This window comes from Montipora foliosa, chromosome 2 (genome assembly GCF_036669935.1).
Source record: "Montipora foliosa isolate CH-2021 chromosome 2, ASM3666993v2, whole genome shotgun sequence".
Lineage (NCBI taxonomy): Eukaryota > Metazoa > Cnidaria > Anthozoa > Scleractinia > Acroporidae > Montipora > Montipora foliosa.
The window spans coordinates 54,734,551-54,746,072 of NC_090870.1; positions in this window are offsets into that span (position 1 = coordinate 54,734,551).

The window sequence follows — 11,522 nt, forward strand, 5'->3', positions numbered from 1 at the left end:
ATTTCCGCTCACTCACTAATGCTACAAGAGGAATGAATTAAAATCATCCCCTCTTGAGGACCCACAAACTCGAGTCTTTAGGATGCCTGCGTGATTCAACTCACCCAGGATTTGTCTTAATTAATATCGTTTTCATTTTAAGTAACGGACAGACGACTGGTATCCATAGAAACTGGTCATGTTTGCTCCCGAGTGGTTTTTTATACCTTAATGGCTATAAAACGCCCGCGACAAGCTGACCAAAATGGCACTTAACAAAAGTTGTTATCTTTGCTTATCAAATGTGTACTTTAGAATGCCTAAATCTGGGGCAACATGCAAGTGCAAGTATCTTACAAGTGCTTTATTTATATCTCGTACTAACTGTGCAAAGAAAGACAGCTCCGCGCATGAGATCTTAGAATCTATAGATATATATCTTCTGGTCTCTAATCAGACACGTAATCCCCGATAATGGATTTCACCGCTCATTTTGTTAATTGACATCTGTGCCTGGGACGGATCACGAAATTGACGAGTCCGAGTTGAGACCCGTGTTTTGAAACCTTTTTGAAATAACAACTTAATCAAACGCATCCTATATTTAGACATGTGAGTAAGACTTGTCCCGTATGCAAGTTTGTTGAATTAGGTCCAAACGGATCAGCGTTCTCTGTCTTTTTGGCCTGACTACCTGGCAACAAATTCCTTCCCAAATCACTATCACTAGATTAGCGACTAAAGGAAAGAATGTTTGTGTAACCCGGCTTCTTTTCTGCACTTTCACGAACTGACGTTCATCCTTTTTTTGTCAAACCTTTTCATCTTATCTGATCTCTTGATTTGCCACTTGATCGTGTACGTGCGTTTAGTCCTTTCGCGTCTTTTATTGCAATCACGACTTGGAAACGAGCGCGTGCCCTTTGTGACGTTTCCTCATGCACTATATATTTGAAAGTTGCAAGCGTACATCTTGCGACATGAGCGAGACGTCAAGGATGTGTTCGATTGACCGTATTCCGAAATAGGAATACATGGAATAGAAGTTAGAAATCCCTTTTTTTTTTTACGGAGATTCACATTAAAATTGTCAAACAGCTGCTAAAATGCTATTTTAAACATATCTTTATTATCCTTGTTGCTTCAAAACGTTAAACATACCGTTTCAAATCATCACATAGGGTCAATCGAACGCACCCTAAGTCACCTTGGCGAAATCTGGCATTACATGACCAAGTAAGATATTTGTTTCAACAACAAAACTTCAATATATATAAGTGGTTCTCCATATAGATCCATTACATTAATTAAGTAGTATTTAGTCGAGAAGCCCATGGTACAATGTCGGCAGGCGATAACTGAATGATTGTTTCTGTTTTCAACATCGCGCCAATGTGCGCTACATGAAAGAAGTTGTTCGAAATATTCAGGAAAAAAGGGGAGGGTTGGAAAAAATCTCTGCCGCTTGTGTATCGACAGACCCGATGTCTTCCTTGAACAATTTTTTCAAATGTACGTGATTTATTTATTCAGATTTTGAATTAATATCGCGTGATATGTGGGTGAAGTTTGTTGGTTCTTTACTCTGCTCCGAGAGATTTTTGTTCGAGTACTCCTTCAAAAACAATCGTACGATTTGATTTGATTTGATTCCCCAATCAAAACTAAATAAAGTTAATCTATTATTGTTATTATTATTGTTATTATTATTATTATTATTATTATTATTATTATTATTATTATTATTATTATTATTATGGAAACTAATCATGTTCGTTGGTATTAATTGCTCCCTAAAGGTTGAACAAGGGCCCGATATAAAAACTAACCAAAATGACACGCGGAAAAACTGTTATCTTATCTTTTCAACAAGGCGTGCACTCTTAACAGAATTAGGTCAGTGGTAATATGGAGAGAAATGCCTCATTTACCTCCCACGCTAACTGTCTAAAGAATGCTAGTTTTACACACTACCTCAACGACAATGGAGCGCCTCTTCTGGATAATTGCTTGATGATTTTAAGATCTCTGTACAACACTTAAAAGAGCCTTGTTTGAGGTAGCAAATAGGCTGTGCGCGAATATTCGCTATGGCCTTAATCAACTTAGAGTATTGTATTTATTGATTGGGGAAGCAGCATATGGCCATGAAACTCAATATTCCGCTGCTGTGGATTTGATCCTAATATCCTTTAAACCTTGACTTGATTCGTATCTGATCGATCCCATTCAGCTGAAACTTTTAGGACTATTTTAAAACTAATACAGTTCGATGTACAAAATGGTGTCAGCTTTTTCAACTTTTTCCCTTGTTATACCACACTTTGTCTAAATTTCTTGTCACAAACACTATTTTCAACTTCGATGGAAGATAAAAAGTGCAAAACACAATATATCAAATATCGCGGACAGCCTCTAGCTGAAAATTTATCTCAAAATCGATTGCTTATGAAGGCCCAGTAATATGGGCAACATTTTTCGTGCAACTTGTCGCGCATTGCAACAATGTTACGTCGCAAGTTGAGATGGTTTGTTGCGCGTATTACCACCCTCTTGCGCAACAAATTTTCATGTTGCAAAAAGTAAAAGCGACGTCTACTTTTGCAACACAAAAATTTGCTGCGCAAGAAGGTCTTAATACGCGCAACAAACCATCTCAACTTGCAACGCAACATTGTTGCGCGGCAAGTTGCACGAAAAATGTTGCCCGTATTACTGGGCCTCTAGAATATTACTACCCGTTTATGGTTTGAGAGACTAACATCGTAAAACTAATGTTCAAACAAAAGAATACGTTTTTCGATTCAAAGCTGCATTCAAGGAGCGTTACAATGATGTTTATTTCATTCTTACAGCATAAGTACTGGCGAAATAGGAACGTTAAAAAAACTGACACCTCAAACCTATAAATGACGAGACCTTAAAACCAAGTTTGATGATCGTTCCTCTAAGGACTGCAGTGTAAAACGTTTGGCTAAGAGTATATCCTCAGTCGGCAATATAAGGCATCAAACAGTGTTTAAAAGACCATCATAAGAGTTAGTTTGTCACTCTGTTGGAAATTGAAAAACTGTAAAGAATCTCGTTTGAAGCTTTGGAGGGTACATGCTCAATTATAATGACTGAGATCATTGAGTTCGTGAACTAACCTTAAGAAGTTGCGAAGAAGCATGAGAAACTAATAACAAAAAAGTATGATGTAAGATTGAGCGACTTTCATATGACCTTGAAAAAGTGTTTTCAATTTTCTTCACGGACCAATGTTTGGCAAGATTAAAACAAAGCTTCTCCTTATTCCCGCCAAGGAAACTCCCAATATGGGCAGTAAACAATTCGATTGCCTAATCACATTACTGCATTTCAAATGACGTCAAAGCGAAACTTTCCAGAAATTTCCATGGGGATATGACGTTGTTTGCATCCGCGGCGTTCGCTAAACCTATGAAAATTCGCGCTCATTTGTTTTTTTCGATAAGCCAATTAAATGTTTTGCATTTTTGTTTACGTTCTGTTTTAAAGTTTATTTTTCAAGGTTATCTGTATGTCGCTCTATTATGAAAGCCACACCTTGCGACTGCAAATAAGTTGATCACCTTAAGCAGTGGAAAGATCCAGGCTTCAGACCTGGACTTGACCATATAACTGTGCCATTCGCTCCACGCTGCAGTACCATTTGGCGATAATTCCATCGGGATTGTGGTCCTGTCATTGAAAGTGTATTAATTAGTTTCTAAGATAACTGTGATAAATCATTGCACATATGCAGTTCCCACATAATATGACCTCACTTTTTGTTCTCACTAAATCATTGATACCATGTACGTTGTCTCTCCCACAGTAAGCTGCAAAGCGTAGAGGAGAAACCAGTGGATTCGGTAATAGGGCATGTATTTCAAAATTTCAAAACCTGGATAAATTTTCCAAGGATAGGACCTCATGTCGAGCAGCAGCCCGTCTTGGCGCTTTTTGTCGGCACATTACTCGTCACCGGATTCTTGCCTCTGCTGACCTATTTCTTTCTAACATGTGCAGCAGCATCTGTAAGCGTGTTCCTATTGGTTCTTCTCGGAAGTGGGATAGTCACCATGGTAACTGCTACCTTGATTGTGCTTCTGGCAATCCCAGTATTTATTGCGAGCGTATTTTTCCTTTGCGCTTGCGCACTTTACTTCGCTGCGTCACAAATGAAGATTCTGGTCAATGACGGGGAAGGACTTCTCAAGACGAAGAGCTGCGAGAGTAGCATTTCCTCTAAAAGCGTAAGGATAGAGTCTGAAAAGAACTTTTGCAAGCAATAAGTAAAAATTTGAGGAGAATAGTTTTAAAGAAAAGCGACAACGAACTGTGTAAATGAGGACTATAAATGTCGAATTTGTTTCAATACACTTTGTCAACGTACGATGAGGAAAGCCTTAATGTTTGTTTATTGATTTCGTAATGGTATTTACGTGGCCGTTTGCAGTCCATCACGTTGAGATCAGTCAAAGCTATATATGACTCCAGTGGCAGTGAAAATAAAAAGATAATAAAGGAAAGTAAAAACGAAACTGAGATAATCGAGGTTTAGTATCACGTTAACGGCAAACAGCAAACGTGAGGCTGAAATTCGCGTTTTTCCGAAAATCAAAGCAACTTGTTTGATTTCAACTAATTTCTCGTCTCTCTATAAATATCGAGCAATTTCTCAAAAGAGAGAAACAAGTGATGTGAGCTTATTAGTGGTCTACGTGACGACGCCACGTGATCTGCCCTAGCTTGATGGCTCGCTTTTGAGAGTTGTTTACGCGTAGGTCAGTGGGAGAAGCGAAGCAATTCTCTTTATTCAGTGAAAGAGCCAAATTTTACCCTCTCCTCTGCGTCACAGATTTGGACCATTCCAAACTAACAGGGTCAGGAAGGATATTCCCTGGATCCGTGATTTGATCAAAATATGATGCGGGATTCGGGAAAACGCAAAATTTATTGACGGGATTCGGAAATTGACTGCTCTCCGGGAAGCGGATGCTCAATTACTTATTGAGACGCTCTTCGCATCTATTATAATCTTGAGCGATTGTTATTACATATGGCAAATAGTGATGGCAGCTCTGCTGCCTTGAGTAAGACACAAAAGGGACATAAGGGATATCCCAAAGTTAAAGCGTCTTCCCGTACGTGTGATGTCTTAGTAGCAGGACATGGATTCCATACGCCAGTGGGCCAGCGAGCATTGCAAAGCGGCCAGACAGCTCTCGGTTCGTCAGACCAACACCAAGCATGCAGCACGAACTCTAAACATGTATAGGAAAGAGCTACCTATTGGCGACCGATTAACCGAAGAGGCTGTCAGAGTACAATTCTGACGCCAGCGACGATGCAGACAGTGCCACCCACCAAGGAAGAGGCGGTCGAGGATGTGTCTTTAAATTTTCTACCAAGGACAGTATACACACGAGCAAAAGGCAACTCATCACCCTGTTGTATCGCGCGCTATCATCATACTAAGGAGTGAAAAGCTCTTTCTCTTTTTCAATAGCCTTAAAACAGGCGCAAATTAAAAATTAAATTTCTATCGAAATGGCCAGTGTACAGATTATATTTTATTAGCTTGTGGAGAAATTGTCTTTTTAAATGTGTATTTTGGGAAAAAAAGAAGCGGGATTCGGGATAGCGATGAAAAGTGCGGGATGCGGGATTCTCGTGAAAACGAAGCCGGAATGTGGGATCAGCACCCCTCCTTCCAGACCCTGATCTAATTATAAAGCCACTTGCTCTGATTATTGAAATTCTTTTGACGTTATTCTTTGCGAAATTCCGTTTGTCGAAGCCAAAAACGGTATTGCTAAACACCATAGTGATAAGGAAAAAACCTAATTTGCTTTTACTTCCAACACACAGTTGGTAGCCGTATTGCTCTTAAAACAACATGGCTACCAAGTGACGAGGTCAGTAGACAAAGGTCGTGTTCTATTGGGATCAACCGTTTCAACCACAACCGGTTTAGGTTGAAGCGGTTGAGGTTTCCCAATAGAACACTTTTCTAACCGTCTCTCGGTTGAAACGCGGTAGACGACAGCGGTCGCTGCCAATGCTTTCTCGACCACTTGAACCTTGGTTTGATGCCGGTTGAAAAAGTTGATCATCCAAAGCAACCGAAAACGGTTTTTTTCCGAATAGAACACTAAAAAACCCAACTAATCCAACCAACTAAAAACGGTTGATCCCAATAGAACACGACCGAAACTAGTTTTCCAGTAGCATATTAATGTGTGTGTTGGAAGTAAAAGCAAATTAAGTTTTTCCTTATCATTGTGGTGTTTGACGTTATAAAGTTCTTCAACAAAATTGTTACATAACGCACTGACTAAATATGCTGTTTCTTCCTCAATTAGAAATCGTGATAGGAAAAGACAGTGATTTCTTATGAGACGCTCTCTAGTTACTGAGATGGCACCTAAACTGATGATCGGAACATTCATTTCAGTTTGGACTCGCGATTTTCTAGCGGGAGCACTGATTAAATTCCTCAAAATCAATTGTCAACAGTAAATGTAGCTACGCGTAATCAAATAAGGAAATGAAAAGAATGACTGAAATTTCAAGGAACTTGCAATGAAAAAGATGTATTTGATACATCTTTTCAAATTTTAAGTTTTATATCTTAACTTTTGAACGTTTTCTTAGTAAATGTTGCTAAAGTTTCCTCTTTTTTTCGTTTCCTAAGGTCAGATTTTGAATTGTAACTTATGTTGCACTTCTATTACCAATTATGTTAACGAATGCAATCGCCCTATTCTATCTTAATTACAGAACATGTGCCGGATCGCAGAGTTAACTGAATCCAAATTTGTTCAGAAGGATTATAAATAGCAAGGTTACTGCTATAATTGAAACTTAATAATACACTTGGAAATCTGAAAAATTTTGCAAGTTAGAGCTATTTGTTTTAAGTTGTTTGTATCTATTGTTTTTTCTTCAAATTGATACCAACAAACAACTGAAAGTGCGGTAACAGTAATTGTATTTTTCTCAAATCCAATGACAGGGTGATAACAGGTAAAAAATTTGTTTTCCGTGAAGAAAAAAGTCAGCGATGGGAAAAACCTTGAGTTTCACCACTGATGCAGTCCTTGGGGTTACGCTCGCTGTTTGCTGCACGGTAATAAATCTGGTTTATCTCTACATGAAAACCTGTAATTAAAAGATCGAATTTGCCTTGTTTCAGTTATTGTTTTCACTCTCAACATCTGCTCAGGCCATAGTTTTGCAAATACACTTTTGCATTCGCATTTTAGGATTCAATTAAAGAACCTCAAATTTAAACAGCTTCTATCAGTTCGCTGATTACCGTCTCGGTCTGTCATTCCTCGTCGAAGCCTTTCGGAAACCAATCTGGTAAGTAAAATTTACATGGTCACTTTAAATTTCAGCCAATGCTCGCATCTGTTGATAGAAGACCTTTGGGAAAAAACAGCTTTCTTCTTCTAAACGGAAAGCATACTGCATTAACTTGAGTGCCCGCAAGAACGCGAGATTTAAATTAAAGGCAAAGTCATTATAAGAGCATTTCTTACATAACAGTAAATAGCTTCCCTTTCTAAATTAGCTCTATTTTCAAAATGCTTTACTTTGTTAATCTGCATTTAAAGTGGTCGACATGGAAAACTTATGAAAAACTTTTGTTATATATTTATTATGAAAACTTGAACCACAGCATCTGTTGTGAAAATGGCCACATTGAAATCACTGACAGAAAGAGATTGAAATTGTGTTAACTCTCTTTAATTAATTGTTGCTCGCGATTGAATATTCGGTTTGAGGCTTCCGTGTCTTTCAGACGTAAATGTATCACTCCCTTTATTCAATTAGTAATTTCCCGGTCCACCTTGATATCTGCCCTTTATAGCGATGATTAAAGAAGGTCTTTAACATGTTCTTTTCTATTTTAAAAAGAATACTTAATTCTACCTCTCTTTGTGTATTTTGTTTTGGGCAATAGAGCCAAAGATTAAGTACTTTCTTGTCTTGCGTCCATTACTTTATTGACAGAAAAACAAAACTCTCAAAGCATACACGCAAATCAAAATACTCTCCTACTTAACGCGACACAAAGTGCTGGATATTTTCTTTAAATGACAGGTGGATGCGATAGATCATAAAAGGCACTCGATCACTTCAGGTAATAAACTGATTGCATTCGCAGAGCAAAGCGCTTACGGCACGCATAGGGCGTGCTATCAATTTTTCAGATCAGGTAATTAAAGTTTTCTTGGCACGATTCTTTTAAAGATAAGTGCGCATTTGTATTGGCTGATACGTCTTTCTTTCTTCTGCAATAAAGCTCTGATTCTTTGCGGTTTTTCGACGGAAATGTGTGATTTGAAATGTCCACGAGTCCATTTCCGTATGCAGGTTGTTGCCACTATTCATAATATCGATTACAGGATTCAGTGCGTTCGTTAACGCAAAAACCCTTAATTGTTTTTTTCTTAGCTAATGTGCTGTCTTGAGAATCTGTTTCAAATTGGTTTCTGATTTTTTACGCGGATGTACTGCGAGCATACATTGAGAAATCTGTTTTTCCTCCCAAAAAACCTGTTTCTTGGAATTAACCGGCCAAATTTGGAAATGATTCGAAAATGATGGTAATCACGACACTTTCAATTGAGTTTTGGTTGTGAAGACGATTTTTACACTTTTTAGAGACTGGAAATCAGGGTTGATACGTTATTTTATATGACTTATAGCACCTGTTCTTTGCAGTGACGGTTTCGACTGGGCACGGAAATTATTTTCTGGGAAAAACAAAGTGTTACAGAGTACAATGTTATCGTTGCGCAAGTTCAACCGCTATCAAAACTCGTACAGATAGTAGTATTAATCGACAAATAGAAAATTCGAATCCACATTTGTTCAACTGAGATTCATTACGGGGTGAATGGTTATAATTTTCCGCTGCAGCCTTCGGACTTTCGCGGCAGTAAATCGTTCAGCTTAATCAAACGGCATCATTCATTCGAACATTCTTTGTGTTTGGAGCTGGCTTCATTGCTTGTGAGTTGTTTACATAAAGCGCCGTTCAGTGTAAACCGGCCCAAAATATTGCTTACAACGCGTGTTTCACTGTCCTGCTGGCAGCTTTCCACTCCGAGAAATTACCGCGATATACCTTGTTCTCCTTTTGGCTGATTAGCCATTTTGGCGGCCGTATCTTGCGTGAAAGAAAAGAGGAATCAGTAATCTAGAAAAGTAAGTAGAACTGAGCTGAGGAGCTCAAAGTGAGTTTTTCTCCGCAAAAAATGTGAACAATATTGTGTTTAATGTAGAGAATAACTTGAGGCAATGATATTGACCAGCTTTTAGTTTCATCGTGCTGTCACTTTGGATTCAATCAATCCTGCCGCGTCACTCGGATTCGATATCCGCTTCTAAATCATTTTCTCTCGCGGGCACAGTCAATTTGCAGCTGACAAAACAATAAGGACGTTTCAGTCGCTACAGTCCGTTCCTTCTGGACCGTAGATTTAATGGAGCTACTTTTCAGGACGCCCTCGGCGTTGACCGATAGCGAGAGCATGGAATCTCCGGGTTTTCATTTCCGTTTTACTGTCAAGTTTTGCAACTCCGTGGCACTTTGCAAAATAATAATTTGGTCACTCACCGTTGTTCAAGTCATCAGAATTCAATGTTTTTTTTACTATTCGTGGTTCCAAAACTGCAGTATAAAGGGTAACATACCATTTCTTTATGATCGAAAACAATTTTCTTTTATTAATACTGCTCCGTCCCTGTTTCAGAAGATCCTAGCAAGAATAGTTTACGGAAAAATGTCTCGGAATTTCGTTCACTCAGACGAAGCGAATACTGATTGTTCAGTCCTAGTAAATGACGTCTCTTTGTCAAACAAAATCAGAGCATCATGTCACGGTTTCAGGGCTTTGCACTGTGCTAGAGCGATTTGCAATCGATACGAGATCTTTATGAAACAATACTCACTGATTTTGCAAAGCACGCTTTTTGAGACGGCGTTCTTTGTTTACTATTTGTTACCAGCCCTCGCGCAACAAAATGTCGCTCAGTCGCACCTACGCTTGCACACTGGAACCACGGACAAGCAGTTAAGATGCGCTGAAAGTGATAACAAAAATGGATCATTCGAAAATGCGGGCAAACATGAAATATTCACTTAGCTAAAGACCCTAGTTAAGAGCGCATTAACTGAAGGACGTGATATTCTATTCGTCAAGAGATATTTCGAGATAGCCCATGCAGAATGGCGGCGCCAAAGAACCGTGTGAGAAGCAATCTAAGCCGAACCCAGATGCTAAAGCGTGATCTCGTGAAACCGAGACCTTTTACTGGTAATGGGAAGCCTTCGAAATTCAATAAATATATTCTTATCTGGTTTTACCGACAGAGATTTCGAAGTCACTTCTGCTCAATTCAATATAATCTGCCAATACTGCCTTTGGTGGCTTTAATATAAAAGCGGTTAGCGAGAGTTTATGTGAACTGTAATTGAGTGTTTTAGTGCCTCAGTCGCGCTGCAGCCAAGCAAGCATCACACAAACAGAGTTCCTAGTAATCACTTGTCGACTCATCCCGCTGCCCCTGGTCAGTGAAATATTTATGTTATTTTTTTTATTTCTTCCTCTTTCCGATTTTGCCTTATGATTAAATGCGATCACTGTTTACAATGTTTTATCATGTTTGTCACAAACTCTAGTTAACTTGTTGCTACGTCTTTATTTTTGCCTGCCCGAGTTCAAGGCTTCATAACAATTTTTTTTTTTGCTTTCACTATTCAACTCAATGTATTCGTTTTTATTTTAAACTGCATAAAGCGCAACCTCATCTGATACACAGATGTTCGGCTCTGGGAGACCAGCTTTTTAAAACATGAATATATATCATGAGAAAATTGAACTGAGGAAACGTCGGTAATCCAGTGTGGGAAGTGGAAATGAACAGCAAGCTCTATCTAGCAAGATAAATTTCCCGAAAAGGTTTATTAATAAGTGACGCTGACAGCTGATTCACCTGAAGTTTTTTTTTCAGAAATTCCCAAATCCATCAACTACATGTCAACTGACTCGTCAGCTAATTTCAATGCATTCAAAGTTTGTTACCTCTCGGTTGTAAAGGGCTTTTATTGCTATAGAGGCATCAGTATTGGAAGCTTTATCCTTGCATTTATAAACCATGAGCTGTAGTTTGCCACTAGGGCCCTTGAGTTTTTCGGGCAACTTGACGAAAATTTTAGAAAGGAAATACACACTTTTGCACTTTTCTTCAAAAAAGGTGAACTTTTCCGTACACGGATCATTGTGTTTCGATTGACTAATTTCTCCCTGAAGTTGTGAATTGTCTATTGTCTATACCTGAATGAGGACAGTTACGTAGGAATTGCCGAGGCCCAGTTGTTCGGCTTCCAAGTGGATTCTACGTTTAACCACTAAACAGACTGATCTTCCGTCATAAGGAATTTCACTTTATCTCTCTTTGTTTGCCTCCCGCAGTTGGTATTTTGTCGCTGTTGTCTAATTCGAATTGTTACTTCTACA